The 27,367-nt window shown below is 45.5% G+C and overlaps 9 non-coding genes and 1 pseudogene across 9 annotated transcripts; all 10 read left to right on the forward strand.

Annotated features, from left to right (window-relative positions):
- The first annotated feature begins 623 nt into the window (after positions 1–623).
- LOC130301184 (U2 spliceosomal RNA) lies at positions 624–814 on the forward strand. The gene has a single exon (XR_008851868.1). It is a non-coding gene; the product is annotated as a U2 spliceosomal RNA (small nuclear RNA).
- Positions 815–2,904: 2,090 nt separating this feature from the next.
- On the forward strand, positions 2,905–3,095 carry LOC130301185 (U2 spliceosomal RNA). Its single transcript, XR_008851869.1, has one exon. It is a non-coding gene; the product is annotated as a U2 spliceosomal RNA (small nuclear RNA).
- Positions 3,096–5,185: 2,090 nt separating this feature from the next.
- On the forward strand, positions 5,186–5,376 carry LOC130301186 (U2 spliceosomal RNA). Its single transcript, XR_008851870.1, has one exon. It is a non-coding gene; the product is annotated as a U2 spliceosomal RNA (small nuclear RNA).
- A 2,088-nt stretch (positions 5,377–7,464) lies between these two features.
- LOC130301187 (U2 spliceosomal RNA) lies at positions 7,465–7,655 on the forward strand. Its single transcript, XR_008851871.1, has one exon. It is a non-coding gene; the product is annotated as a U2 spliceosomal RNA (small nuclear RNA).
- Positions 7,656–9,746: 2,091 nt separating this feature from the next.
- Positions 9,747–9,937, forward strand: LOC130301188 (U2 spliceosomal RNA). Its single transcript, XR_008851872.1, has one exon. It is a non-coding gene; the product is annotated as a U2 spliceosomal RNA (small nuclear RNA).
- Positions 9,938–12,026: 2,089 nt separating this feature from the next.
- On the forward strand, positions 12,027–12,217 carry LOC130301190 (U2 spliceosomal RNA). The gene has a single exon (XR_008851873.1). It is a non-coding gene; the product is annotated as a U2 spliceosomal RNA (small nuclear RNA).
- Positions 12,218–14,306: 2,089 nt separating this feature from the next.
- LOC130301191 (U2 spliceosomal RNA) lies at positions 14,307–14,497 on the forward strand. Its single transcript, XR_008851874.1, has one exon. It is a non-coding gene; the product is annotated as a U2 spliceosomal RNA (small nuclear RNA).
- Positions 14,498–21,885: 7,388 nt separating this feature from the next.
- LOC130301197 (U2 spliceosomal RNA) lies at positions 21,886–22,066 on the forward strand (annotated as a pseudogene).
- Positions 22,067–24,168: 2,102 nt separating this feature from the next.
- Positions 24,169–24,359, forward strand: LOC130301193 (U2 spliceosomal RNA). The gene has a single exon (XR_008851876.1). It is a non-coding gene; the product is annotated as a U2 spliceosomal RNA (small nuclear RNA).
- Positions 24,360–26,441: 2,082 nt separating this feature from the next.
- Positions 26,442–26,632, forward strand: LOC130301194 (U2 spliceosomal RNA). Its single transcript, XR_008851878.1, has one exon. It is a non-coding gene; the product is annotated as a U2 spliceosomal RNA (small nuclear RNA).
- Positions 26,633–27,367: the final 735 nt, after the last annotated feature.

Consider the following 27,367-nt stretch of genomic DNA (forward strand, 5'->3'; position numbering starts at 1 on the left):
CTATGATGTCACTCACTTCCACAGGCCTTGCAGAGTGTAAACAACAACAACCCAGCTTTGTTGTGTATGTAACCATAGGGATTTGTGATGTCACCTAGAACCTTCACAGCAGCGACAGCTTTATGAGGAGCATCAGCACTGCTCTGCCTGAGCAGAACCATCACCGCCATAGGTTGTCAAATAACCCGGGTTTAACCCACACAGGTAAGTCCAATGGGGTGCAGGCATGTCCTCTATGCTTACAGCTTCCCGTGGGTGTTGGTTTGATACCGTTTGGGGACAGCCAAGGAGGCATCTGCAGGCAACAAAGGTAGGTGTGTGCTTGTGTGTGTGTTTCCTATGCAGATCCTAAGCCCAGTGTCACATGCAAGTAGGAGGAGTAAGAAGGGTTCCTGGCAAATCCGGGTTATGGATTGCATTTAAAAAGGCCCCGTGGGAGTGCAATGGGCCCCTGTCTTGCTGCTTAGCAATAATGGTATGGGTTTAGGTTCTGCTGTGTGTACTGGTGGTTGACTGCCCCCCAGCCCAGAGTGTGCATGGAAAATTGTCTGGCAGCCTCCCTGACAGCAAGCAGTGATAGTGCCCATGAAGGGGACCTTGTTGGGCCCGCCCCTTTCACGGTTATCGCTTCTCGGCCTTTTGGCTAAGATCAAGTGTAGTATCTGTTCTTATCAGTTTAATATCTGATACGTCCCCTATCTGGGGACCATATATTAAATGGATTTTTGAGAACGGGGGCCGATTTCGAAGCTTGCTTCCGTCGCCCTATGCATTGACCCGATATGGCAGTATCTTCGGGTACAGTGCACCACCCCCTTACAGGGTTAAAAAGAAAGATTCCTACTTTCATTGCTACCTGCTTGCTGGCTAGCCAGCTAGCCAGCCCTGTGGGCCTTGCTGCTGCTGCTGCTGCAGCCAAAAAACAAAAGGTGGTGCTGCTGCTGCTTCTGCTTCTGCTTGTGTCTGGCCGCTGTTGGAGCGTCCAGGCACAGGACTTCTGCTGCTGCTGACTAAATGGCCTCCTTAATTGGATCATTTGAGTAGCCAGCACACCTGTGCAGGTAGGGCATGACATGATAGGCAGCTGCCTTGATAGCGGGTGGGTGCTGAATGTTCCTAATTGACAAAATAAGATTAATGCTTATGAAGAAATATAAAATCTCATCCCTTCCCCAATATCGCGCCACACCCCTACCCCTTAATTCCCTGGTTGAACTTGATGGACATATGTCTTTTTTCGACCGTACTAACTATGTAACTATGTAACATAACATGGGGGGGGGGGGGGGTCTCCTGGCTGTTCACACAGGTGTGTCATTGCTGTACATTGACCATGCATTGCTTCTGTGGTATTGCAAAGGCAAAGACAAATGCTTCCAGCCATCCATTGCACTAATGGATTGGTCATCAGCTGGCTGTCTATGTCCCGCATCAATATAGACCAAAGTACAGAGGGTTAGGCTATGCTATTGTGCACCTACCTGATGCATCAGAAGGTGCGAGGCCCTTGCTAAATTCTGTGCACAGACTTTGAGATCTATGCTTTAGACTGTATCTAAACCTGCTCCAACATGGACTGACATTCTGGCCTACTTTCAGCCGATGCGACTTGTCTGTCGCTGAACAGTCGCTTTTTATGTATTCAGCACCTATGTATAATGTTGTAAAAATGCTCTAGAAGCTAAAGTCGCAGAAATGTCACACATATTTGGCCTGCAACTTTCTGTGCGACAAATTCAGACAGGAAAAATCAGTATAAATCCTTAGAAAATTATCCCCCAGTGTCTCCATCTGCTGGCGGTATTGAATAAGCATTGCTGCACTGATGGGGTATGCATTAGACGAAAAAAAAGAAGAAAAAGAAGAATAATACGCCCAGAAAAGAGGCGAAAAGGAGAAAAACGTAAAAAAACGTGAAAAAAAAGTAAGAGGAAGAGAAGGGAAAAAAAGGTGGAAATGGGTTTAAAAGTGATTTCGGCGGAGAATATATATATATATATATATATATATATATATATATATATATATATACGCGCACACACACACATATATATAAACGTATTCTCCGTTGAGATATTGCAGCCGCTGCTGTGTCCAGGCCCAGGAGCCTTAGCACTGTGCTGTGATGTCACTCAATACCACTGACATCACTAGGTGTAAACAACATCTCTCCTTTGCTGTGTATGTGACTATGGAGCTGTTTGGTGATGTCGTCTATTATGGCCTTCATAGAAGCAACAGGAGATTGTTGCATCCATCTAGAACCCTCAGAACTACAGTGCTATGATGTCACTCACTTCCACAGGCCTTGCAGAGTGTAAACAACAACAACCCAGCTTTGTTGTGTATGTAACCATAGGGATTTGTGATGTCACCTAGAACCTTCACAGCAGCGACAGCTTTATGAGGAGCATCAGCACTGCTCTGCCTGAGCAGAACCATCACCGCCATAGGTTGTCAAATAACCCGGGTTTAACCCACACAGGTAAGTCCAATGGGGTGCAGGCATGTCCTCTATGCTTACAGCTTCCCGTGGGTGTTGGTTTGATACCGTTTGGGGACAGCCAAGGAGGCATCTGCAGGCAACAAAGGTAGGTGTGTGCTTGTGTGTGTGTTTCCTATGCAGATCCTAAGCCCAGTGTCACATGCAAGTAGGAGGAGTAAGAAGGGTTCCTGGCAAATCCGGGTTATGGATTGCATTTAAAAAGGCCCCGTGGGAGTGCAATGGGCCCCTGTCTTGCTGCTTAGCAATAATGGTATGGGTTTAGGTTCTGCTGTGTGTACTGGTGGTTGACTGCCCCCCAGCCCAGAGTGTGCATGGAAAATTGTCTGGCAGCCTCCCTGACAGCAAGCAGTGATAGTGCCCATGAAGGGGACCTTGTTGGGCCCGCCCCTTTCACGGTTATCGCTTCTCGGCCTTTTGGCTAAGATCAAGTGTAGTATCTGTTCTTATCAGTTTAATATCTGATACGTCCCCTATCTGGGGACCATATATTAAATGGATTTTTGAGAACGGGGGCCGATTTCGAAGCTTGCTTCCGTCGCCCTATGCATTGACCCGATATGGCAGTATCTTCGGGTACAGTGCACCACCCCCTTACAGGGTTAAAAAGAAAGATTCCTACTTTCATTGCTACCTGCTTGCTGGCTAGCCAGCTAGCCAGCCCTGTGGGCCTTGCTGCTGCTGCTGCTGCAGCCAAAAAACAAAAGGTGGTGCTGCTGCTGCTTCTGCTTCTGCTTGTGTCTGGCCGCTGTTGGAGCGTCCAGGCACAGGACTTCTGCTGCTGCTGACTAAATGGCCTCCTTAATTGGATCATTTGAGTAGCCAGCACACCTGTGCAGGTAGGGCATGACATGATAGGCAGCTGCCTTGATAGCGGGTGGGTGCTGAATGTTCCTAATTGACAAAATAAGATTAATGCTTATGAAGAAATATAAAATCTCATCCCTTCCCCAATATCGCGCCACACCCCTACCCCTTAATTCCCTGGTTGAACTTGATGGACATATGTCTTTTTTCGACCGTACTAACTATGTAACTATGTAACATAACATGGGGGGGGGGGGGGGGGGTCTCCTGGCTGTTCACACAGGTGTGTCATTGCTGTACATTGACCATGCATTGCTTCTGTGGTATTGCAAAGGCAAAGACAAATGCTTCCAGCCATCCATTGCACTAATGGATTGGTCATCAGCTGGCTGTCTATGTCCCGCATCAATATAGACCAAAGTACAGAGGGTTAGGCTATGCTATTGTGCACCTACCTGATGCATCAGAAGGTGCGAGGCCCTTGCTAAATTCTGTGCACAGACTTTGAGATCTATGCTTTAGACTGTATCTAAACCTGCTCCAACATGGACTGACATTCTGGCCTACTTTCAGCCGATGCGACTTGTCTGTCGCTGAACAGTCGCTTTTTATGTATTCAGCACCTATGTATAATGTTGTAAAAATGCTCTAGAAGCTAAAGTCGCAGAAATGTCACACATATTTGGCCTGCAACTTTCTGTGCGACAAATTCAGACAGGAAAAATCAGTATAAATCCTTAGAAAATTATCCCCCAGTGTCTCCATCTGCTGGCGGTATTGAATAAGCATTGCTGCACTGATGGGGTATGCATTAGACGAAAAAAAAGAAGAAAAAGAAGAATAATACGCCCAGAAAAGAGGCGAAAAGGAGAAAAACGTAAAAAAACGTGAAAAAAAAGTAAGAGGAAGAGAAGGGAAAAAAAGGTGGAAATGGGTTTAAAAGTGATTTCGGCGGAGAAATATATATATATATATATATATATATATATATATATATATATACGCGCACACACACACATATATATAAACGTATTCTCCGTTGAGATATTGCAGCCGCTGCTGTGTCCAGGCCCAGGAGCCTTAGCACTGTGCTGTGATGTCACTCAATACCACTGACATCACTAGGTGTAAACAACATCTCTCCTTTGCTGTGTATGTGACTATGGAGCTGTTTGGTGATGTCGTCTATTATGGCCTTCATAGAAGCAACAGGAGATTGTTGCATCCATCTAGAACCCTCAGAACTACAGTGCTATGATGTCACTCACTTCCACAGGCCTTGCAGAGTGTAAACAACAACAACCCAGCTTTGTTGTGTATGTAACCATAGGGATTTGTGATGTCACCTAGAACCTTCACAGCAGCGACAGCTTTATGAGGAGCATCAGCACTGCTCTGCCTGAGCAGAACCATCACCGCCATAGGTTGTCAAATAACCCGGGTTTAACCCACACAGGTAAGTCCAATGGGGTGCAGGCATGTCCTCTATGCTTACAGCTTCCCGTGGGTGTTGGTTTGATACCGTTTGGGGACAGCCAAGGAGGCATCTGCAGGCAACAAAGGTAGGTGTGTGCTTGTGTGTGTGTTTCCTATGCAGATCCTAAGCCCAGTGTCACATGCAAGTAGGAGGAGTAAGAAGGGTTCCTGGCAAATCCGGGTTATGGATTGCATTTAAAAAGGCCCCGTGGGAGTGCAATGGGCCCCTGTCTTGCTGCTTAGCAATAATGGTATGGGTTTAGGTTCTGCTGTGTGTACTGGTGGTTGACTGCCCCCCAGCCCAGAGTGTGCATGGAAAATTGTCTGGCAGCCTCCCTGACAGCAAGCAGTGATAGTGCCCATGAAGGGGACCTTGTTGGGCCCGCCCCTTTCACGGTTATCGCTTCTCGGCCTTTTGGCTAAGATCAAGTGTAGTATCTGTTCTTATCAGTTTAATATCTGATACGTCCCCTATCTGGGGACCATATATTAAATGGATTTTTGAGAACGGGGGCCGATTTCGAAGCTTGCTTCCGTCGCCCTATGCATTGACCCGATATGGCAGTATCTTCGGGTACAGTGCACCACCCCCTTACAGGGTTAAAAAGAAAGATTCCTACTTTCATTGCTACCTGCTTGCTGGCTAGCCAGCTAGCCAGCCCTGTGGGCCTTGCTGCTGCTGCTGCTGCAGCCAAAAAACAAAAGGTGGTGCTGCTGCTGCTTCTGCTTCTGCTTGTGTCTGGCCGCTGTTGGAGCGTCCAGGCACAGGACTTCTGCTGCTGCTGACTAAATGGCCTCCTTAATTGGATCATTTGAGTAGCCAGCACACCTGTGCAGGTAGGGCATGACATGATAGGCAGCTGCCTTGATAGCGGGTGGGTGCTGAATGTTCCTAATTGACAAAATAAGATTAATGCTTATGAAGAAATATAAAATCTCATCCCTTCCCCAATATCGCGCCACACCCCTACCCCTTAATTCCCTGGTTGAACTTGATGGACATATGTCTTTTTTCGACCGTACTAACTATGTAACTATGTAACATAACATGGGGGGGGGGGGGGGGTCTCCTGGCTGTTCACACAGGTGTGTCATTGCTGTACATTGACCATGCATTGCTTCTGTGGTATTGCAAAGGCAAAGACAAATGCTTCCAGCCATCCATTGCACTAATGGATTGGTCATCAGCTGGCTGTCTATGTCCCGCATCAATATAGACCAAAGTACAGAGGGTTAGGCTATGCTATTGTGCACCTACCTGATGCATCAGAAGGTGCGAGGCCCTTGCTAAATTCTGTGCACAGACTTTGAGATCTATGCTTTAGACTGTATCTAAACCTGCTCCAACATGGACTGACATTCTGGCCTACTTTCAGCCGATGCGACTTGTCTGTCGCTGAACAGTCGCTTTTTATGTATTCAGCACCTATGTATAATGTTGTAAAAATGCTCTAGAAGCTAAAGTCACAGAAATGTCACACATATTTGGCCTGCAACTTTCTGTGCGACAAATTCAGACAGGAAAAATCAGTATAAATCCTTAGAAAATTATCCCCCAGTGTCTCCATCTGCTGGCGGTATTGAATAAGCATTGCTGCACTGATGGGGTATGCATTAGACGAAAAAAAAGAAGAAAAAGAAGAATAATACGCCCAGAAAAGAGGCGAAAAGGAGAAAAACGTAAAAAAACGTGAAAAAAAAGTAAGAGGAAGAGAAGGGAAAAAAAGGTGGAAATGGGTTTAAAAGTGATTTCGGCGGAGAAATATATATATATATATATATATATATATATATATATATATATACGCGCACACACACACATATATATAAACGTATTCTCCGTTGAGATATTGTAGCCGCTGCTGTGTCCAGGCCCAGGAGCCTTAGCACTGTGCTGTGATGTCACTCAATACCACTGACATCACTAGGTGTAAACAACATCTCTCCTTTGCTGTGTATGTGACTATGGAGCTGTTTGGTGATGTCGTCTATTATGGCCTTCATAGAAGCAACAGGAGATTGTTGCATCCATCTAGAACCCTCAGAACTACAGTGCTATGATGTCACTCACTTCCACAGGCCTTGCAGAGTGTAAACAACAACAACCCAGCTTTGTTGTGTATGTAACCATAGGGATTTGTGATGTCACCTAGAACCTTCACAGCAGCGACAGCTTTATGAGGAGCATCAGCACTGCTCTGCCTGAGCAGAACCATCACCGCCATAGGTTGTCAAATAACCCGGGTTTAACCCACACAGGTAAGTCCAATGGGGTGCAGGCATGTCCTCTATGCTTACAGCTTCCCGTGGGTGTTGGTTTGATACCGTTTGGGGACAGCCAAGGAGGCATCTGCAGGCAACAAAGGTAGGTGTGTGCTTGTGTGTGTGTTTCCTATGCAGATCCTAAGCCCAGTGTCACATGCAAGTAGGAGGAGTAAGAAGGGTTCCTGGCAAATCCGGGTTATGGATTGCATTTAAAAAGGCCCCGTGGGAGTGCAATGGGCCCCTGTCTTGCTGCTTAGCAATAATGGTATGGGTTTAGGTTCTGCTGTGTGTACTGGTGGTTGACTGCCCCCCAGCCCAGAGTGTGCATGGAAAATTGTCTGGCAGCCTCCCTGACAGCAAGCAGTGATAGTGCCCATGAAGGGGACCTTGTTGGGCCCGCCCCTTTCACGGTTATCGCTTCTCGGCCTTTTGGCTAAGATCAAGTGTAGTATCTGTTCTTATCAGTTTAATATCTGATACGTCCCCTATCTGGGGACCATATATTAAATGGATTTTTGAGAACGGGGGCCGATTTCGAAGCTTGCTTCCGTCGCCCTATGCATTGACCCGATATGGCAGTATCTTCGGGTACAGTGCACCACCCCCTTACAGGGTTAAAAAGAAAGATTCCTACTTTCATTGCTACCTGCTTGCTGGCTAGCCAGCTAGCCAGCCCTGTGGGCCTTGCTGCTGCTGCTGCTGCAGCCAAAAAACAAAAGGTGGTGCTGCTGCTGCTTCTGCTTCTGCTTGTGTCTGGCCGCTGTTGGAGCGTCCAGGCACAGGACTTCTGCTGCTGCTGACTAAATGGCCTCCTTAATTGGATCATTTGAGTAGCCAGCACACCTGTGCAGGTAGGGCATGACATGATAGGCAGCTGCCTTGATAGCGGGTGGGTGCTGAATGTTCCTAATTGACAAAATAAGATTAATGCTTATGAAGAAATATAAAATCTCATCCCTTCCCCAATATCGCGCCACACCCCTACCCCTTAATTCCCTGGTTGAACTTGATGGACATATGTCTTTTTTCGACCGTACTAACTATGTAACTATGTAACATAACATGGGGGGGGGGGGGGGTCTCCTGGCTGTTCACACAGGTGTGTCATTGCTGTACATTGACCATGCATTGCTTCTGTGGTATTGCAAAGGCAAAGACAAATGCTTCCAGCCATCCATTGCACTAATGGATTGGTCATCAGCTGGCTGTCTATGTCCCGCATCAATATAGACCAAAGTACAGAGGGTTAGGCTATGCTATTGTGCACCTACCTGATGCATCAGAAGGTGCGAGGCCCTTGCTAAATTCTGTGCACAGACTTTGAGATCTATGCTTTAGACTGTATCTAAACCTGCTCCAACATGGACTGACATTCTGGCCTACTTTCAGCCGATGCGACTTGTCTGTCGCTGAACAGTCGCTTTTTATGTATTCAGCACCTATGTATAATGTTGTAAAAATGCTCTAGAAGCTAAAGTCGCAGAAATGTCACACATATTTGGCCTGCAACTTTCTGTGCGACAAATTCAGACAGGAAAAATCAGTATAAATCCTTAGAAAATTATCCCCCAGTGTCTCCATCTGCTGGCGGTATTGAATAAGCATTGCTGCACTGATGGGGTATGCATTAGACGAAAAAAAAGAAGAAAAAGAAGAATAATACGCCCAGAAAAGAGGCGAAAAGGAGAAAAACGTAAAAAAACGTGAAAAAAAAGTAAGAGGAAGAGAAGGGAAAAAAAGGTGGAAATGGGTTTAAAAGTGATTTCGGCGGAGAAATATATATATATATATATATATATATATATATATATATATATATATACGCGCACACACACACATATATATAAACGTATTCTCCGTTGAGATATTGCAGCCGCTGCTGTGTCCAGGCCCAGGAGCCTTAGCACTGTGCTGTGATGTCACTCAATACCACTGACATCACTAGGTGTAAACAACATCTCTCCTTTGCTGTGTATGTGACTATGGAGCTGTTTGGTGATGTCGTCTATTATGGCCTTCATAGAAGCAACAGGAGATTGTTGCATCCATCTAGAACCCTCAGAACTACAGTGCTATGATGTCACTCACTTCCACAGGCCTTGCAGAGTGTAAACAACAACAACCCAGCTTTGTTGTGTATGTAACCATAGGGATTTGTGATGTCACCTAGAACCTTCACAGCAGCGACAGCTTTATGAGGAGCATCAGCACTGCTCTGCCTGAGCAGAACCATCACCGCCATAGGTTGTCAAATAACCCGGGTTTAACCCACACAGGTAAGTCCAATGGGGTGCAGGCATGTCCTCTATGCTTACAGCTTCCCGTGGGTGTTGGTTTGATACCGTTTGGGGACAGCCAAGGAGGCATCTGCAGGCAACAAAGGTAGGTGTGTGCTTGTGTGTGTGTTTCCTATGCAGATCCTAAGCCCAGTGTCACATGCAAGTAGGAGGAGTAAGAAGGGTTCCTGGCAAATCCGGGTTATGGATTGCATTTAAAAAGGCCCCGTGGGAGTGCAATGGGCCCCTGTCTTGCTGCTTAGCAATAATGGTATGGGTTTAGGTTCTGCTGTGTGTACTGGTGGTTGACTGCCCCCCAGCCCAGAGTGTGCATGGAAAATTGTCTGGCAGCCTCCCTGACAGCAAGCAGTGATAGTGCCCATGAAGGGGACCTTGTTGGGCCCGCCCCTTTCACGGTTATCGCTTCTCGGCCTTTTGGCTAAGATCAAGTGTAGTATCTGTTCTTATCAGTTTAATATCTGATACGTCCCCTATCTGGGGACCATATATTAAATGGATTTTTGAGAACGGGGGCCGATTTCGAAGCTTGCTTCCGTCGCCCTATGCATTGACCCGATATGGCAGTATCTTCGGGTACAGTGCACCACCCCCTTACAGGGTTAAAAAGAAAGATTCCTACTTTCATTGCTACCTGCTTGCTGGCTAGCCAGCTAGCCAGCCCTGTGGGCCTTGCTGCTGCTGCTGCTGCAGCCAAAAAACAAAAGGTGGTGCTGCTGCTGCTTCTGCTTCTGCTTGTGTCTGGCCGCTGTTGGAGCGTCCAGGCACAGGACTTCTGCTGCTGCTGACTAAATGGCCTCCTTAATTGGATCATTTGAGTAGCCAGCACACCTGTGCAGGTAGGGCATGACATGATAGGCAGCTGCCTTGATAGCGGGTGGGTGCTGAATGTTCCTAATTGACAAAATAAGATTAATGCTTATGAAGAAATATAAAATCTCATCCCTTCCCCAATATCGCGCCACACCCCTACCCCTTAATTCCCTGGTTGAACTTGATGGACATATGTCTTTTTTCGACCGTACTAACTATGTAACTATGTAACATAACATGGGGGGGGGGGGGGGGTCTCCTGGCTGTTCACACAGGTGTGTCATTGCTGTACATTGACCATGCATTGCTTCTGTGGTATTGCAAAGGCAAAGACAAATGCTTCCAGCCATCCATTGCACTAATGGATTGGTCATCAGCTGGCTGTCTATGTCCCGCATCAATATAGACCAAAGTACAGAGGGTTAGGCTATGCTATTGTGCACCTACCTGATGCATCAGAAGGTGCGAGGCCCTTGCTAAATTCTGTGCACAGACTTTGAGATCTATGCTTTAGACTGTATCTAAACCTGCTCCAACATGGACTGACATTCTGGCCTACTTTCAGCCGATGCGACTTGTCTGTCGCTGAACAGTCGCTTTTTATGTATTCAGCACCTATGTATAATGTTGTAAAAATGCTCTAGAAGCTAAAGTCGCAGAAATGTCACACATATTTGGCCTGCAACTTTCTGTGCGACAAATTCAGACAGGAAAAATCAGTATAAATCCTTAGAAAATTATCCCCCAGTGTCTCCATCTGCTGGCGGTATTGAATAAGCATTGCTGCACTGATGGGGTATGCATTAGACGAAAAAAAAGAAGAAAAAGAAGAATAATACGCCCAGAAAAGAGGCGAAAAGGAGAAAAACGTAAAAAAACGTGAAAAAAAAGTAAGAGGAAGAGAAGGGAAAAAAAGGTGGAAATGGGTTTAAAAGTGATTTCGGCGGAGAATATATATATATATATATATATATATATATATATATATATATATACGCGCACACACACACATATATATAAACGTATTCTCCGTTGAGATATTGCAGCCGCTGCTGTGTCCAGGCCCAGGAGCCTTAGCACTGTGCTGTGATGTCACTCAATACCACTGACATCACTAGGTGTAAACAACATCTCTCCTTTGCTGTGTATGTGACTATGGAGCTGTTTGGTGATGTCGTCTATTATGGCCTTCATAGAAGCAACAGGAGATTGTTGCATCCATCTAGAACCCTCAGAACTACAGTGCTATGATGTCACTCACTTCCACAGGCCTTGCAGAGTGTAAACAACAACAACCCAGCTTTGTTGTGTATGTAACCATAGGGATTTGTGATGTCACCTAGAACCTTCACAGCAGCGACAGCTTTATGAGGAGCATCAGCACTGCTCTGCCTGAGCAGAACCATCACCGCCATAGGTTGTCAAATAACCCGGGTTTAACCCACACAGGTAAGTCCAATGGGGTGCAGGCATGTCCTCTATGCTTACAGCTTCCCGTGGGTGTTGGTTTGATACCGTTTGGGGACAGCCAAGGAGGCATCTGCAGGCAACAAAGGTAGGTGTGTGCTTGTGTGTGTGTTTCCTATGCAGATCCTAAGCCCAGTGTCACATGCAAGTAGGAGGAGTAAGAAGGGTTCCTGGCAAATCCGGGTTATGGATTGCATTTAAAAAGGCCCCGTGGGAGTGCAATGGGCCCCTGTCTTGCTGCTTAGCAATAATGGTATGGGTTTAGGTTCTGCTGTGTGTACTGGTGGTTGACTGCCCCCCAGCCCAGAGTGTGCATGGAAAATTGTCTGGCAGCCTCCCTGACAGCAAGCAGTGATAGTGCCCATGAAGGGGACCTTGTTGGGCCCGCCCCTTTCACGGTTATCGCTTCTCGGCCTTTTGGCTAAGATCAAGTGTAGTATCTGTTCTTATCAGTTTAATATCTGATACGTCCCCTATCTGGGGACCATATATTAAATGGATTTTTGAGAACGGGGGCCGATTTCGAAGCTTGCTTCCGTCGCCCTATGCATTGACCCGATATGGCAGTATCTTCGGGTACAGTGCACCACCCCCTTACAGGGTTAAAAAGAAAGATTCCTACTTTCATTGCTACCTGCTTGCTGGCTAGCCAGCTAGCCAGCCCTGTGGGCCTTGCTGCTGCTGCTGCTGCAGCCAAAAAACAAAAGGTGGTGCTGCTGCTGCTTCTGCTTCTGCTTGTGTCTGGCCGCTGTTGGAGCGTCCAGGCACAGGACTTCTGCTGCTGCTGACTAAATGGCCTCCTTAATTGGATCATTTGAGTAGCCAGCACACCTGTGCAGGTAGGGCATGACATGATAGGCAGCTGCCTTGATAGCGGGTGGGTGCTGAATGTTCCTAATTGACAAAATAAGATTAATGCTTATGAAGAAATATAAAATCTCATCCCTTCCCCAATATCGCGCCACACCCCTACCCCTTAATTCCCTGGTTGAACTTGATGGACATATGTCTTTTTTCGACCGTACTAACTATGTAACTATGTAACATAACATGGGGGGGGGGGGGGGGGTCTCCTGGCTGTTCACACAGGTGTGTCATTGCTGTACATTGACCATGCATTGCTTCTGTGGTATTGCAAAGGCAAAGACAAATGCTTCCAGCCATCCATTGCACTAATGGATTGGTCATCAGCTGGCTGTCTATGTCCCGCATCAATATAGACCAAAGTACAGAGGGTTAGGCTATGCTATTGTGCACCTACCTGATGCATCAGAAGGTGCGAGGCCCTTGCTAAATTCTGTGCACAGACTTTGAGATCTATGCTTTAGACTGTATCTAAACCTGCTCCAACATGGACTGACATTCTGGCCTACTTTCAGCCGATGCGACTTGTCTGTCGCTGAACAGTCGCTTTTTATGTATTCAGCACCTATGTATAATGTTGTAAAAATGCTCTAGAAGCTAAAGTCGCAGAAATGTCACACATATTTGGCCTGCAACTTTCTGTGCGACAAATTCAGACAGGAAAAATCAGTATAAATCCTTAGAAAATTATCCCCCAGTGTCTCCATCTGCTGGCGGTATTGAATAAGCATTGCTGCACTGATGGGGTATGCATTAGACGAAAAAAAAGAAGAAAAGGAAGAATAATACGCCCAGAAAAGAGGCGAAAAGGAGAAAAACGTAAAAAAACGTGAAAAAAAAGTAAGAGGAAGAGAAGGGAAAAAAAGGTGGAAATGGGTTTAAAAGTGATTTCGGCGGAGAATATATATATATATATATATATATATATATATATATATATATATACGCGCACACACACACATATATATAAACGTATTCTCCGTTGAGATATTGCAGCCGCTGCTGTGTCCAGGCCCAGGAGCCTTAGCACTGTGCTGTGATGTCACTCAATACCACTGACATCACTAGGTGTAAACAACATCTCTCCTTTGCTGTGTATGTGACTATGGAGCTGTTTGGTGATGTCGTCTATTATGGCCTTCATAGAAGCAACAGGAGATTGTTGCATCCATCTAGAACCCTCAGAACTACAGTGCTATGATGTCACTCACTTCCACAGGCCTTGCAGAGTGTAAACAACAACAACCCAGCTTTGTTGTGTATGTAACCATAGGGATTTGTGATGTCACCTAGAACCTTCACAGCAGCGACAGCTTTATGAGGAGCATCAGCACTGCTCTGCCTGAGCAGAACCATCACCGCCATAGGTTGTCAAATAACCCGGGTTTAACCCACACAGGTAAGTCCAATGGGGTGCAGGCATGTCCTCTATGCTTACAGCTTCCGTGGGTGTTGGTTTGATACCGTTTGGGGACAGCCAAGGAGGCATCTGCAGGCAACAAAGGTAGATGTGTGCTTGTGTGTGTGTTTCCTATGCAGATCCTAAGCCCAGTGTCACATGCAAGTAGGAGGAGTAAGAAGGGTTCCTGGCAAATCCGGGTTATGGATTGCATTTAAAAAGGCCCCGTGGGAGTGCAATGGGCCCCTGTCTTGCTGCTTAGCAATAATGGTATGGGTTTAGGTTCTGCTGTGTGTACTGGTGGTTGACTGCCCCCCAGCCCAGAGTGTGCATGGAAAATTGTCTGGCAGCCTCCCTGACAGCAAGCAGTGATAGTGCCCATGAAGGGGACCTTGTTGGGCCCGCCCCTTTCACGGTTATCGCTTCTCGGCCTTTTGGCTAAGATCAAGTGTAGTATCTGTTCTTATCAGTTTAATATCTGATACGTCCCCTATCTGGGGACCATATATTAAATGGATTTTTGAGAACGGGGGCCGATTTCGAAGCTTGCTTCCGTCGCCCTATGCATTGACCCGATATGGCAGTATCTTCGGGTACAGTGCACCACCCCCTTACAGGGTTAAAAAGAAAGATTCCTACTTTCATTGCTACCTGCTTGCTGGCTAGCCAGCTAGCCAGCCCTGTGGGCCTTGCTGCTGCTGCAGCCAAAAAACAAAAGGTGGTGCTGCTGCTGCTTCTGCTTCTGCTTGTGTCTGGCCGCTGTTGGAGCGTCCAGGCACAGGACTTCTGCTGCTGCTGACTAAATGGCCTCCTTAATTGGATCATTTGAGTAGCCAGCACACCTGTGCAGGTAGGGCATGACATGATAGGCAGCTGCCTTGATAGCGGGTGGGTGCTGAATGTTCCTAATTGACAAAATAAGATTAATGCTTATGAAGAAATATAAAATCTCATCCCTTCCCCAATATCGCGCCACACCCCTACCCCTTAATTCCCTGGTTGAACTTGATGGACATATGTCTTTTTTCGACCGTACTAACTATGTAACTATGTAACATAACATGGGGGGGGGGGGGGGGGTCTCCTGGCTGTTCACACAGGTGTGTCATTGCTGTACATTGACCATGCATTGCTTCTGTGGTATTGCAAAGGCAAAGACAAATGCTTCCAGCCATCCATTGCACTAATGGATTGGTCATCAGCTGGCTGTCTATGTCCCGCATCAATATAGACCAAAGTACAGAGGGTTAGGCTATGCTATTGTGCACCTACCTGATGCATCAGAAGGTGCGAGGCCCTTGCTAAATTCTGTGCACAGACTTTGAGATCTATGCTTTAGACTGTATCTAAACCTGCTCCAACATGGACTGACATTCTGGCCTACTTTCAGCCGATGCGACTTGTCTGTCGCTGAACAGTCGCTTTTTATGTATTCAGCACCTATGTATAATGTTGTAAAAATGCTCTAGAAGCTAAAGTCGCAGAAATGTCACACATATTTGGCCTGCAACTTTCTGTGCGACAAATTCAGACAGGAAAAATCAGTATAAATCCTTAGAAAATTATCCCCCAGTGTCTCCATCTGCTGGCGGTATTGAATAAGCATTGCTGCACTGATGGGGTATGCATTAGACGAAAAAAAAGAAGAAAAGGAAGAATAATACGCCCAGAAAAGAGGCGAAAAGGAGAAAAACGTAAAAAAACGTGAAAAAAAAGTAAGAGGAAGAGAAGGGAAAAAAAGGTGGAAATGGGTTTAAAAGTGATTTCGGCGGAGAAATATATATATATATATATATATATATATATATATATATATATATACGCGCACACACACACATATATATAAACGTATTCTCCGTTGAGATATTGCAGCCGCTGCTGTGTCCAGGCCCAGGAGCCTTAGCACTGTGCTGTGATGTCACTCAATACCACTGACATCACTAGGTGTAAACAACATCTCTCCTTTGCTGTGTATGTGACTATGGAGCTGTTTGGTGATGTCGTCTATTATGGCCTTCATAGAAGCAACAGGAGATTGTTGCATCCATCTAGAACCCTCAGAACTACAGTGCTATGATGTCACTCACTTCCACAGGCCTTGCAGAGTGTAAACAACAACAACCCAGCTTTGTTGTGTATGTAACCATAGGGATTTGTGATGTCACCTAGAACCTTCACAGCAGCGACAGCTTTATGAGGAGCATCAGCACTGCTCTGCCTGAGCAGAACCATCACCGCCATAGGTTGTCAAATAACCCGGGTTTAACCCACACAGGTAAGTCCAATGGGGTGCAGGCATGTCCTCTATGCTTACAGCTTCCCGTGGGTGTTGGTTTGATACCGTTTGGGGACAGCCAAGGAGGCATCTGCAGGCAACAAAGGTAGGTGTGTGCTTGTGTGTGTGTTTCCTATGCAGATCCTAAGCCCAGTGTCACATGCAAGTAGGAGGAGTAAGAAGGGTTCCTGGCAAATCCGGGTTATGGATTGCATTTAAAAAGGCCCCGTGGGAGTACAATGGGCCCCTGTCTTGCTGCTTAGCAATAATGGTATGGGTTTAGGTTCTGCTGTGTGTACTGGTGGTTGACTGCCCCCCAGCCCAGAGTGTGCATGGAAAATTGTCTGGCAGCCTCCCTGACAGCAAGCAGTGATAGTGCCCATGAAGGGGACCTTGTTGGGCCCGCCCCTTTCACGGTTATCGCTTCTCGGCCTTTTGGCTAAGATCAAGTGTAGTAATACAGGAGATCTGGTCAGAAGGTACTCGGGTACCCCTCTCCTCGGCCTTGTGGGATCGCCCAGGTTTATTGCCTGGGCTTCACCCATTTGTTGCTATTGGGGAGAGGGCTTAGTCCCAGGGTAACGGGTTGCGATCGCCTCTCAAAGCCTTTGGGTGGAGAGAGGTTTGAGCGAATTGGCTGGTTGGTTGGAGCGGAGAGAACCAGACCAAAACACGAATGAACCATGGATGAAGATCTAGATCCTGGTTCGGTACCGGCTTATGCCCGGATTAAACACACTGTGCGGGTCATTCTCACAGGTGATGCGGCGGATGCACGTGGCATGAGGTTCGTGATAGAGGACGTGCTCGACAAGATTCTTAATGTTCGTAAGCGAGAGATTTTGGCCATCCAGGATTACCCTAAGCGGAGGATCTACGACTGCACTTTCATAGGGGAAGGCGTATTCTTAGATGCAGTAATGAAAATTCCAAAGCAGGATGATCCGAGGCTTAAGGGTATCCAAATTGTCGAGCACGTCCTAGATGAAACCAAGTTGATTGTCGTGAAGATGTACTCCCCTTTTGTAAATCAGAGAGAGATCGATGGGTTCCTGGCAGCCTACTTTAAAAAGGTGGAGTTCAGAGGAAAAATCATGAACGACTGTGGTGTCTGGACCTCAAAATGGCGATATCAAGTCACGTGCAACAAAGACCCCACCCTCCCAGGGGGGATACTATTACCGCCTGCTCGTTTTAAATTAAACAATGTGTGTGGCGACCTCTTTTTTGCGGGAATGCCAAACTTCTGCAGAAGGTGCCAACGTTATGGGCACATAAAGGAAAATTGTGAAAGTTCCTGTAAGAAATGTGGAAGCATGCAACATGAAACAGAAAAATGTGATAAGGGTTTGAGATGTAATTTTTGCCGTCACTTTGGTCACGTGTATGCTTTCTGTCCCCACAGACCAAAAAAAACCACAGAACAGCAAGGGCAACCCAAGAGAGACGTCCGGAGACCAGCCTGGGGAAAAGCCAGAGAGGAGGAGCACCCCCCACAAGAAGAGGTAAGCTGTGAGATGGAGACCACGGCCCCCCCAAAAGAACCCCAGGAGAAAGAGGCACAGGTGGAAAGGGGGACCCCAAATGAGAGGAGGCCGGGGAAGAGAAATGCGAGAGGGGATCGGGCAGATACCTCAGAGAAGGTGGAAGAGCGAGAGGTGCCCGATTCCACCCCGGAAGGTCCTCCTGCTCGGGGTCCCCCTGAGTGTGAAAACCCGGACGGAGTAGCAAAGGTGAAAAGACGAAGGGGCTCCAAAGGGCGTCCGGACTCGGAGGTGGTCCAGGAGGAGCAGATGGAAGTTCCTGTCGTGACGGGGGCTCCAAGTGAAGCTCCTCCACAGGTCCCAGCGGTGGATACCCCTCCTCCTCCCAGCCAGGAGGAGGTTTCAGGGGTGACCATCTCCGAGGTCCCGGAAACGGACCTAAGTACGCACCCGACCCCTATGGAGGGGCAAGAGGTGGACGCCGAAAAAGAGAATGGAGCCCAGAAGCTGTTCTTACCAATGTACTCCGTCTATACACCTGTGGTCTTGGAAGAGGGGGGCTGCTCGAGCGATGGTGGTTCCTCTCCGGCTTCCTCTATGTGTACGGTAGAGTCAGAGGTGGGGGGTAACGAGAGCTCCAGTGCGCAATCTGGTTTTTAGTTTGTTATCTGAGCCTCCCTTTTTTTTACATCTCCAATGGCTGAGTTGTCCGGATTGTCTATGAATGTAAGAAGTATAAGTTCACGAGCGAAACGGGTTGCCCTTTTTAACTACTTGTCTATTTTTGCTGCTTCTGTGGTTTTCCTGCAGGAGTGCGGCATCCCGCATAGTTTAAATTATGAAAAGTATAAAAAAGATTGGGTACACGGTCCATCAGTCTGGTCTGGATCTAACGAATCCAGATCAGCAGGGGTCGCCATACTTTTTAAAGGAAATGCTTTTATTGATTTTATTCATGAGATTTTACCAGGCAGAATTTTATTGGTTAAAGCTTTTATTGATGGTATTAAATGGCAGTTTTTAAATTTTTATGGTTCACCCAATAAAAATGATAGAGCACGGATGTTAGAGATTTTACCCCTTTTTATCAATGATTCTGAACCTCTTATTTTAGCAGGTGATTTTAATTGTATTTTAAGGGGGGAGCACCGTTTTACCAATTCAGTAAGTAGAAACTATGATAAAACATCTTCTATGTTAAAAAATATGATTATTGATTTTAGACTTACTGATGTTTTTAAGAAATGCAATAGTATTTTACCAGAAAGAGACGGTGTGACCTGGAGCAACGCAAACTGCAGCTCCAGGATCGATTTTATCTTCTGTTCTTATCAAGTACTGCCTTTTAAGTGTGATGTTTTAACCAATGTTTTTTCTGATCACAAACTTTTATCTTTTAAGGTGAAGAGTGATTTTAGAAAAAAGACTGGGAGGAATGCCTGGAAGATGAATGTATCCCTTTTAGAAGATCCGCAGGTTTTATCCGATTTTATCAACTTCTACAAGGACTGCAGACGGGTAAGAGATCCTAACACTCCCATCAGTATATGGTGGGAGAAAATGAAAATAAAAATAAAAGAGTTTTTTATTAGAGTAGGGATCTCTAGAGCTAAAGAGAAGCGTGAGTTTTACTCCCTTCTAAATACCCGTCTGCAAACCCTGTACAAATTCAGAGACAATGGTATAGAGGTTTATAGAGAAATTACTGACTTAAAAAAAGAAATAAAACAGTGCCTGGAGCAGAAGGGAAAAGAGATAATTTTCAGATCCAAAATAAAGCACCTTGAAGAGAACGAGACCTGCTCCAGGTACTTTTTTAAGAAAGTAACGGATAAAAATGTTTTAATTGATAATATACAAGGAGAAAAAGATGTACAGGGTATTTTAAAAAGGGTACATTCATTTTATGCGGATCTTTTTAATACAAAAAATATTGATATTGATTTTATGAATGACTCATTGAAGGAGATTACCAATGTTTTAGACCCTGTGTCCCAGTCTCTTTTACAGAGGGAGATCTCGGAACAGGAGGTTTTAGAGACGATCAGGAGTTTTAAATCCGGTAAGGTGCCTGGTCCTGACGGTATACCCATTGAGTTTTATGTCATTTTTTATGGTGTTTTAAAAGATGACCTTTTTTCCCTTTTTACAGAAGTATTTAAAACAAAAGCCCTCCCAGGTTCATGGAGGAAGGGTGATGTCTCCCTGCTGTTCAAAAAGGGAGACCGGTCAGATCTAAAGAACTGGAGACCAATCACCCTCCTCAACTGTGACTACAAAGTGATGGCAAAACTGTGCGCAAATAGATTAAAAAGTGTAATAGAGAAAATAATCCATTCAAATCAGGTCTGTGGGGTGCCTGGGAGGAGCATATGGGAAAATCTTAACCTTTTAAAAGATGTGATTAGTGACACAAAGTCTAGAAACGGAAAACTAGCCATTTTATCCTTAGACTTCGAGAAGGCTTTTGACAGAGTGTCACATTTTTATCTTTTTAAGGTTTTAGAGAAAATGGGTATACCTGAAGGCTTTTTATTGTCTCTTAAGGCCTTTTATAAAAACTGCACAAGCAAGATTTTAGTTAACGGTTTTAAGACACAGGATGTGATTTTAAATTCCGGAGTGAAGCAGGGGTGTCCTTTGTCCCCACTACTTTTCATATGTGCGCTTGAGCCTCTACTATGCACCTTGAGGAGAGATAAGCAAATAAGAGGGGTCCCCCTGCCGGGAGGAGGGGGACTAGAGGCTAAAGTAGTGGGGTACATGGACGATGTGGCAGTGCTTGGAAGGGACACCCCATCGCTTCAAAAAGCCCTAAAGCAAGTTGAATTTTTTTGTTGTGCCTCCGGTTTTAAGGTAAATTTTAATAAAAGCAGTGTTTTAAATATAGGAGGACTGTTTTTAAGGGATTTACCCATTCCTGTGTCTGAGTCTGTGCAGATTTTAGGGGTCTCCTTCAGTGAGTCAAACAATGGTTTTAATAGCTGGGACTTGGTGGCTCAAAAAATAAACACAAAAATTTGTATGTGGAACATGAGAAAGCTAACGATGGAGGGGAAGGTTTTAGTTACAAAGATGGTGATTTTACCCATTTTATTGTATCTTGGCATGGTCTTTCCACCCCCCGAAATGATTTTAAATAAAATTATTAAAGCATGTTTTACCTTTTTATGGAGCTCCAAGAGTGAAAAATTGAGAAGAGAGATCGTCATGATGCCAAAAGGTATGGGTGGAAAGGACTTCCCCGACATCAGGGCGTTCCTTTTTACCAAGTTTTTTAGCATGTGTGTTAGCACACTTTTTAAGGATAGTTACTGGTCATATTTTATCCGTTTTAATACAGGTTTTTTTATGAGGAGGAATGGGTGGTTTAAAACTGTTTTAAGCTGTCCTTATGCTTTTAATCTTCCCCAACAATACAAGATTTTAGAGAAAATTTTCAACTTGTACAACTTTAACGGAAAAAGTATTAATGAAGTAACTAATAGCAAAAAAATGTTAAAATATATTAAAGAAAGTGGTTTTATTGCCCCTGTGAATAATTTTAATGAAGAGAAATGCAGGAAAATATGGAAGATGGCAAATATGATTTATCTTTTTAATTCACAGAAAGATCTGGCCTGGAGCTGCATACACGAGTGTCTTCCATGCCGGGCATTCCAGCACCGAAGAAGGATGGCCAACACTGCAGTATGCCCGAGGGAGGGCTGCCAGGAACCCGAGACCGTGTACCACCTTTTCTGGACTTGTTTTTATGCAAAAAGGATATGGACTAAAATACTCCCTCTGGTGAAGAAGATAACAGAAATAAAGGACTTAAACTCTGCAGCTGTTTTTTATGGATGTCTGGAATGCCCAATACGGACTCAGGAGACAATGGCATGGAAGATCATAAACTGTGTTAAAGCAGCTCTATGGAATGCCAGAAACATTTTACTTTTTAAACATGAGATTTTATCTGTGAATGATGTTTTAGTTCTTTGTTTTAGTGATATGTACCAGTACTTTTTATTAGACAAGAAATATTATCCTTTATTAGCTAGAAAATGGTATTTTAATGAATGGAACGCCCTTTTGTAAAGCCACCAAGTGCCCATTTTAAGTGTATTATGATTGTATTTATGTGAACTTTTATTGTTATATGTGATTTTATTATCAAAATTTGTTTTTATTGAAAAAAAATTATATTTATAAATCGTAATGCACTTTGTAAAATGTTATGAATTCTAAATAAAAAGATACCCCTCAGGGGTAGCCAAGTTAAAATCTGTTCTTATCAGTTTAATATCTGATACGTCCCCTATCTGGGGACCATATATTAAATGGATTTTTGAGAACGGGGGCCGATTTCGAAGCTTGCTTCCGTCGCCCTATGCATTGACCCGATATGGCAGTATCTTCGGGTACAGTGCACCACCCCCTTACAGGGTTAAAAAGAAAGATTCCTACTTTCATTGCTACCTGCTTGCTGGCTAGCCAGCTAGCCAGCCCTGTGGGCCTTGCTGCTGCTGCTGCTGCAGCCAAAAAACAAAAGGTGGTGCTGCTGCTGCTTCTGCTTCTGCTTGTGTCTGGCCGCTGTTGGAGCGTCCAGGCACAGGACTTCTGCTGCTGCTGACTAAATGGCCTCCTTAATTGGATCATTTGAGTAGCCAGCACACCTGTGCAGGTAGGGCATGACATGATAGGCAGCTGCCTTGATAGCGGGTGGGTGCTGAATGTTCCTAATTGACAAAATAAGATTAATGCTTATGAAGAAATATAAAATCTCATCCCTTCCCCAATATCGCGCCACACCCCTACCCCTTAATTCCCTGGTTGAACTTGATGGACATATGTCTTTTTTCGACCGTACTAACTATGTAACTATGTAACATAACATGGGGGGGGGGGGGGGGGGGGGGTCTCCTGGCTGTTCACACAGGTGTGTCATTGCTGTACATTGACCATGCATTGCTTCTGTGGTATTGCAAAGGCAAAGACAAATGCTTCCAGCCATCCATTGCACTAATGGATTGGTCATCAGCTGGCTGTCTATGTCCCGCATCAATATAGACCAAAGTACAGAGGGTTAGGCTATGCTATTGTGCACCTACCTGATGCATCAGAAGGTGCGAGGCCCTTGCTAAATTCTGTGCACAGACTTTGAGATCTATGCTTTAGACTGTATCTAAACCTGCTCCAACATGGACTGACATTCTGGCCTACTTTCAGCCGATGCGACTTGTCTGTCGCTGAACAGTCGCTTTTTATGTATTCAGCACCTATGTATAATGTTGTAAAAATGCTCTAGAAGCTAAAGTCGCAGAAATGTCACACATATTTGGCCTGCAACTTTCTGTGCGACAAATTCAGACAGGAAAAATCAGTATAAATCCTTAGAAAATTATCCCCCAGTGTCTCCATCTGCTGGCGGTATTGAATAAGCATTGCTGCACTGATGGGGTATGCATTAGACGAAAAAAAAGAAGAAAAAGAAGAATAATACGCCCAGAAAAGAGGCGAAAAGGAGAAAAACGTAAAAAAACGTGAAAAAAAAGTAAGAGGAAGAGAAGGGAAAAAAAGGTGGAAATGGGTTTAAAAGTGATTTCGGCGGAGAAATATATATATATATATATATATATATATATATATATATATATATATATATACGCGCACACACACACATATATATAAACGTATTCTCCGTTGAGATATTGCAGCCGCTGCTGTGTCCAGGCCCAGGAGCCTTAGCACTGTGCTGTGATGTCACTCAATACCACTGACATCACTAGGTGTAAACAACATCTCTCCTTTGCTGTGTATGTGACTATGGAGCTGTTTGGTGATGTCGTCTATTATGGCCTTCATAGAAGCAACAGGAGATTGTTGCATCCATCTAGAACCCTCAGAACTACAGTGCTATGATGTCACTCACTTCCACAGGCCTTGCAGAGTGTAAACAACAACAACCCAGCTTTGTTGTGTATGTAACCATAGGGATTTGTGATGTCACCTAGAACCTTCACAGCAGCGACAGCTTTATGAGGAGCATCAGCACTGCTCTGCCTGAGCAGAACCATCACCGCCAAAGGTTGTCAAATAACCCGGGTTTAACCCACACAGGTAAGTCCAATGGGGTGCAGGCATGTCCTCTATGCTTACAGCTTCCCGTGGGTGTTGGTTTGATACCGTTTGGGGACAGCCAAGGAGGCATCTGCAGGCAACAAAGGTAGGTGTGTGCTTGTGTGTGTGTTTCCTATGCAGATCCTAAGCCCAGTGTCACATGCAAGTAGGAGGAGTAAGAAGGGTTCCTGGCAAATCCGGGTTATGGATTGCATTTAAAAAGGCCCCGTGGGAGTGCAATGGGCCCCTGTCTTGCTGCTTAGCAATAATGGTATGGGTTTAGGTTCTGCTGTGTGTACTGGTGGTTGACTGCCCCCCAGCCCAGAGTGTGCATGGAAAATTGTCTGGCAGCCTCCCTGACAGCAAGCAGTGATAGTGCCCATGAAGGGGACCTTGTTGGGCCCGCCCCTTTCACGGTTATCGCTTCTCGGCCTTTTGGCTAAGATCAAGTGTAGTATCTGTTCTTATCAGTTTAATATCTGATACGTCCCCTATCTGGGGACCATATATTAAATGGATTTTTGAGAACGGGGGCCGATTTCGAAGCTTGCTTCCGTCGCCCTATGCATTGACCCGATATGGCAGTATCTTCGGGTACAGTGCACCACCCCCTTACAGGGTTAAAAAGAAAGATTCCTACTTTCATTGCTACCTGCTTGCTGGCTAGCCAGCTAGCCAGCCCTGTGGGCCTTGCTGCTGCTGCTGCTGCAGCCAAAAAACAAAAGGTGGTGCTGCTGCTGCTTCTGCTTCTGCTTGTGTCTGGCCGCTGTTGGAGCGTCCAGGCACAGGACTTCTGCTGCTGCTGACTAAATGGCCTCCTTAATTGGATCATTTGAGTAGCCAGCACACCTGTGCAGGTAGGGCATGACATGATAGGCAGCTGCCTTGATAGCGGGTGGGTGCTGAATGTTCCTAATTGACAAAATAAGATTAATGCTTATGAAGAAATATAAAATCTCATCCCTTCCCCAATATCGCGCCACACCCCTACCCCTTAATTCCCTGGTTGAACTTGATGGACATATGTCTTTTTTCGACCGTACTAACTATGTAACTATGTAACATAACATGGGGGGGGGGGGGGGGGGTCTCCTGGCTGTTCACACAGGTGTGTCATTGCTGTACATTGACCATGCATTGCTTCTGTGGTATTGCAAAGGCAAAGACAAATGCTTCCAGCCATCCATTGCACTAATGGATTGGTCATCAGCTGGCTGTCTATGTCCCGCATCAATATAGACCAAAGTACAGAGGGTTAGGCTATGCTATTGTGCACCTACCTGATGCATCAGAAGGTGCGAGGCCCTTGCTAAATTCTGTGCACAGACTTTGAGATCTATGCTTTAGACTGTATCTAAACCTGCTCCAACATGGACTGACATTCTGGCCTACTTTCAGCCGATGCGACTTGTCTGTCGCTGAACAGTCGCTTTTTATGTATTCAGCACCTATGTATAATGTTGTAAAAATGCTCTAGAAGCTAAAGTCGCAGAAATGTCACACATATTTGGCCTGCAACTTTCTGTGCGACAAATTCAGACAGGAAAAAACAGTATAAATCCTTAGAAAATTATCCCCCAGTGTCTCCATCTGCTGGCGGTATTGAATAAGCATTGCTGCACTGATGGGGTATGCATTAGACGAAAAAAAAGAAGAAAAAGAAGAATAATACGCCCAGAAAAGAGGCGAAAAGGAGAAAAACGTAAAAAAACGTGAAAAAAAAGTAAGAGGAAGAGAAGGGAAAAAAAGGTGGAAATGGGTTTAAAAGTGATTTCGGCGGAGAAATATATATATATATATATATATATATATATATATACGCGCACACACACACATATATATAAACGTATTCTCCGTTGAGATATTGCAGCCGCTGCTGTGTCCAGGCCCAGGAGCCTTAGCACTGTGCTGTGATGTCACTCAATACCACTGACATCACTAGGTGTAAACAACATCTCTCCTTTGCTGTGTATGTGACTATGGAGCTGTTTGGTGATGTCGTCTATTATGGCCTTCATAGAAGCAACAGGAGATTGTTGCATCCATCTAGAACCCTCAGAACTACAGTGCTATGATGTCACTCACTTCCACAGGCCTTGCAGAGTGTAAACAACAACAACCCAGCTTTGTTGTGTATGTAACCATAGGGATTTGTGATGTCACCTAGAACCTTCACAGCAGCGACAGCTTTATGAGGAGCATCAGCACTGCTCTGCCTGAGCAGAACCATCACCGCCATAGGTTGTCAAATAACCCGGATTTAACCCACACAGGTAAGTCCAATGGGGTGCAGGCATGTCCTCTATGCTTACAGCTTCCCGTGGGTGTTGGTTTGATACCGTTTGGGGACAGCCAAGGAGGCATCTGCAGGCAACAAAGGTAGGTGTGTGCTTGTGTGTGTGTTTCCTATGCAGATCCTAAGCCCAGTGTCACATGCAAGTAGGAGGAGTAAGAAGGGTTCCTGGCAAATCCGGGTTATGGATTGCATTTAAAAAGGCCCCGTGGGAGTGCAATGGGCCCCTGTCTTGCTGCTTAGCAATAATGGTATGGGTTTAGGTTCTGCTGTGTGTACTGGTGGTTGACTGCCCCCCAGCCCAGAGTGTGCATGGAAAATTGTCTGGCAGCCTCCCTGACAGCAAGCAGTGATAGTGCCCATGAAGGGGACCTTGTTGGGCCCGCCCCTTTCACGGTTATCGCTTCTCGGCCTTTTGGCTAAGATCAAGTGTAGTATCTGTTCTTATCAGTTTAATATCTGATACGTCCCCTATCTGGGGACCATATATTAAATGGATTTTTGAGAACGGGGGCCGATTTCGAAGCTTGCTTCCGTCGCCCTATGCATTGACCCGATATGGCAGTATCTTCGGGTACAGTGCACCACCCCCTTACAGGGTTAAAAAGAAAGATTCCTACTTTCATTGCTACCTGTTTGCTGGCTAGCCAGCTAGCCAGCCCTGTGGGCCTTGCTGCTGCTGCTGCTGCTGCTGCAGCCAAAAAACAAAAGGTGGTGCTGCTTCTGCTTCTGCTTGTGTCTGGCCGCTGTTGGAGCGTCCAGGCACAGGACTTCTGCTGCTGCTGACTAAATGGCCTCCTTAATTGGATCATTTGAGTAGCCAGCACACCTGTGCAGGTAGGGCATGACATGATAGGCAGCTGCCTTGATAGCGGGTGGGTGCTGAATGTTCCTAATTGACAAAATAAGATTAATGCTTATGAAGAAATATAAAATCTCATCCCTTCCCCAATATCGCGCCACACCCCTACCCCTTAATTCCCTGGTTGAACTTGATGGACATATGTCTTTTTTCGACCGTACTAACTATGTAACTATGTAACATAACATGGGGGGGGGGGGGGTCTCCTGGCTGTTCACACAGGTGTGTCATTGCTGTACATTGACCATGCATTGCTTCTGTGGTATTGCAAAGGCAAAGACAAATGCTTCCAGCCATCCATTGCACTAATGGATTGGTCATCAGCTGGCTGTCTATGTCCCGCATCAATATAGACCAAAGTACAGAGGGTTAGGCTATGCTATTGTGCACCTACCTGATGCATCAGAAGGTGCGAGGCCCTTGCTAAATTCTGTGCACAGACTTTGAGATCTATGCTTTAGAC

The sequence above is a fragment of the Hyla sarda genome, unplaced genomic scaffold, assembly GCF_029499605.1.
Source record: "Hyla sarda isolate aHylSar1 unplaced genomic scaffold, aHylSar1.hap1 scaffold_1113, whole genome shotgun sequence".
Taxonomy (NCBI): Eukaryota; Metazoa; Chordata; class Amphibia; order Anura; family Hylidae; genus Hyla; species Hyla sarda.